Source organism: Limulus polyphemus, unplaced genomic scaffold (genome assembly GCF_000517525.1).
Source record: "Limulus polyphemus unplaced genomic scaffold, Limulus_polyphemus-2.1.2 Scaffold2821, whole genome shotgun sequence".
Taxonomy (NCBI): Eukaryota; Metazoa; Arthropoda; class Merostomata; order Xiphosura; family Limulidae; genus Limulus; species Limulus polyphemus.
In genome coordinates, this window is record NW_013668431.1 from 12,275 (window position 1) to 16,375 (window position 4,101).

Below are 4,101 nucleotides of genomic sequence, written 5' to 3' on the forward strand. Positions count from 1 at the left end.
ACTATATTCCTAATGGTTAAACTTTACACCCAATATTTCAACTATATTCCTAATGGTTTAACTTTACACCCAATATTTCAACTATATTCCTAATGGTTTAACTTTACACCCTACAGTTTAACTATATTCCTAATGGTTTAACTTTACACCCAATAGTTCAACTATATTCCTAATGGTTAAACTTTACACCCTACAGTTCATCTATATTCCTAATGGTGTAACTTTACACCCAATATTTCAACTATATTCCTAATGATGTAACTATACACCCAATATTTCAACTATATTCCTAATGGTTTAACTTTACACCCAATAGTTCAACTATATTCCTACTAGTTAAACTTTACACCCAGTATTTAACTTTAGATTTAAAAGAACATCAAAATATCACTTATACTCTGCTTGACAAACAATTATTGACAATGTTTGTGATGGTTTTTATAAACTATTACTCTGTCTCTTCACTTCCTGGAATTTTGTAAATATTGGAGTCTACCCATCCCCAAAATGTGCAACACTAACTTCGTTGTTTGATACACGTGGAACGTTAAATACGAAGTTATGGTATAGTTAAAGTGTTCTGTTGCTCTAGTCATGTACCGTACCATATTACGTAAGTCTATTTGCAGGTTTGACTGTTTTCATTGACAAATTGTGTAAACTTCCTGAGCTATCACCACGACTTGTGAATAAATTTGTTTGTGTTTTTGCGAGTGTGTTTACTTGTGCTTTCCGTTCAGAACATGCATGCTTTGATTTTAAAAAAATCATTTATACGATTTGGTGATGTTCTAACCATAACCATTGAGCCAAGTTTATTAAGAATTATGTCAATTTGTCCGTTTTTAATTGGGACAGCGGTAAGTATACGGACTTACAAGGCTAAAATCTGAGATTCGACTCCCGCGGTGGACACAACAGATAGCCCACTGTGGCTTTGCTCTAAAACAAACAGACCTTTTTTAAAACGCTGTTAAAATCTCAAACACACACACACACACACACACACGAGGATTCACTGGTGAAATCTGTTACAGTTTAAAATAATAATATTTTTTTTTGAAGTATGAATCCAGGCATAATTAAAACAAGAAAAAGAAAAACATAATAGCAAAAATTAGCATTTTAAACACTAATCCAATAATGGGAAGAACGGGATTGTCTTTCTGATGCAACTGAAGAATATGTGGTACAAGTTTTTATCAATTTAAAGAAACAAAAACATTGGCGAATCAATCCAGAAGTGCGTTTTCGGACGCGGGAAGCTCAATTTGGGCTTATTGCAATTTTTATAAATTTTACACCATTGATTGCGCCTACCACCGACATCATTAGCTCCACTTACCATCGACGTTATCTCCAAGTACCACCGACATCATTAGCTCCACATACCACCGATATCATTAGCTCCACGTACCACCGACATCATCAACTCCACGTACCACAGACATCATTAGCTTCACTTACCATCGACATTAGCTCCACTTACCATCGACATTATTAGCTCCACTTACCATCGACATTATTAGCTCCAAGTACCACCGACATCATTAGCTCCACGTACCACAGACATCATTAGCTTGACTTACCATCGACATTATTAGCTCCACGTACCGCAGACATTATTAGCTCCACGTATCGCAGACATTATTAGCTCCAAGTACCACCGACATTATTAGCTCCAGGTACCGCAGACATTATTAGCTCCAAGTACCACCGACATTATTAGCTCCACGTACCGCAGACATTATTAGCTCCACGTACCGCAGACATTATTAGCTCCAAGTACCACCGACATTATTAGCTCCAAGTACCACCGACATTATTAGCTCCACGTACCACAGACATTAGCTCCAAGTACCACAGTGAACATCCAGAGAAGAGAGGAGAAAAAGAAAAGAAGGAAGAAACAGGAAAATTTAGAAAATACTCTGTGGCGTGGCCTGAAGAATGTTCATATAATTATTTGATTATCTTTTTTCTAGATTATCATACTTTCAGACTGGCAGTGTTACAAATCTGGTGATAAAATATGATCCTTAATCAAATAGATGATCTTTAATCAAGTTTTGAAACAAAGAATTAATTTTATTACAACAACGACATCAGAACCGTCAAGATCACAAGTTTTTGTGCTGCGCCCACTGCGTGAATTGAATCCTGAATTATAGCATTATAAAACCTTTAAGCTTATCGCTGAGTCACTGGGTGGGAGAATACTTTAATTCAACCAGTTTTTAGGGTCAGAAAACCTCCTTATTTATCTTGAACTGGGCTTTTACTTCTTACAATCAGCAAGCTTGATGAGGGCAAAATGTTTAAGGGGAAACAATACTAAATTTGTGACATCACTTAATTACGTCAATCGATGATAGCGTCACCTGGTGTCATAAATATGAGGTCGCTATGAATCTAGCTCTTAAATCACTCGTAAAAGCTAAGTGACTCATCTCTTAAAATCAATCAACGAGAGCGCCACCTGCTGTCTTAAACATGAAAGTGTTACATTTACTTTGTGTTACTAAGTCGGTGGCGCCACCAAGTGGTCAGCCGTGTACACTATGATTGTATTCGCGTTTTGAAAGGTTACTACTTCAATATGCTTATACTAGATTTTTTCTCACTGGAACGTAGCGCCACATCAATGATGCATGTCAGAAAAATATTTTATCTTATAATAAAGTTTAATTAATCTATCTCTAAATAAAAATACGTTTTTATATAATTTAAAAGTACTGAACACTTGAATTACACATTTTATAAAAGTCTCAACTTTCCTTGTCAACAAATAAGTGCACACCTCACGTTCCTACGAAATAACTGAAACTACAGTCAAATAATCTAATTTAATAAAGCTAACCTGTTAAATGGGGTCAAATGGTTCTCTATCATATTCATCACGATATTTCCTTTTTCTGTTGTCGGCAAACAATTTGAATACAATATACATTTTAAATAGTGTTTGCGCGTGTGTGCCGACTTGTATGAAAACCAATGAAATTCTTTTTACAACTTAATTGGTTATGCTCAATTTTTATTTGTTTGCATTTATGTTGTCGTCATTAATTTTGGGCCACTGACCAAAGGTGGTTATTTTTACCACAAAGCTACACAATGGGCTATCTGTGTTCTATCAATCGCGAGGAATCAAAAACCCAGATTTTAGCATTGTAAGTCCGGAAATTTAATGTTGACCCATTGGAGGAATGGCCAGAGGGAAGACATCCAGTCACCAGTACCCTACCATCTACGCTAAGTGATTGCCAATCACTCTTATAACGCCATCATAGCTTAAAGTGTTGAGAAGATTTTGTGATATGCCCGGGTTCGAACATGGCTCATCAGGTCCAAATTCTAGAGCTCTACCACTAGGGGTGGGGTGGTAGGGCAAGTGCTGTGGTCGCCACAAAGATGAGGCAAAGCGTTAGGAAATGAATCATTTTTTTTAGACGGGTACATAAACAGTTTATCCCCGCCCCCGAAAACTTGAAATTATTTTTTTCCTTTCGAATCAAGAATTAGGCTGTTAACCCTAAAACCAGGTGTCCATTTTACAAAAGTTAGTGGTTGTTTTGGCCATATCATAATGTCCAGCAAACAATAGAAACACTAAAATTTAGTGTTCGAAAAACACGACTTGTGAGTTCATCAGTTCACCTTTCAGAGAAATATTCATCTGAAAACGATTTTTCTCTCCATATGAGACAGGATTTTGGTAAGAATCTACTGCCGTTTGTAAATTGGGGTTTCGATACCCGTGGAGAGTAGAACACAGACATTTCATTGTGTAACTTTCTGCTTAACAACAACAAAACCAAAACCTTGTCATCTAATCTACTCACTGTAAACTTGGAGGATATCAGAAAAGCATGTTTACAGTAGTTTTAGTTGGAAATCCAAGGTTGGAAGAACTGTTGAAGTTAAAGCGATTGCCCTGGAGGTCATGAACGTGTTGAAAACCATTCTTGCAGTTCAAATCAAAGTCAAAATGGAATGACTCAGATCAAAAGTAGCCTCGCTTTTGAAAGAATTTTCATTAACACCAAAACACTATTTTGAGAGTTTCATTGGGTTTTTCGAAGTCGCGAAGAAGAGATCGAA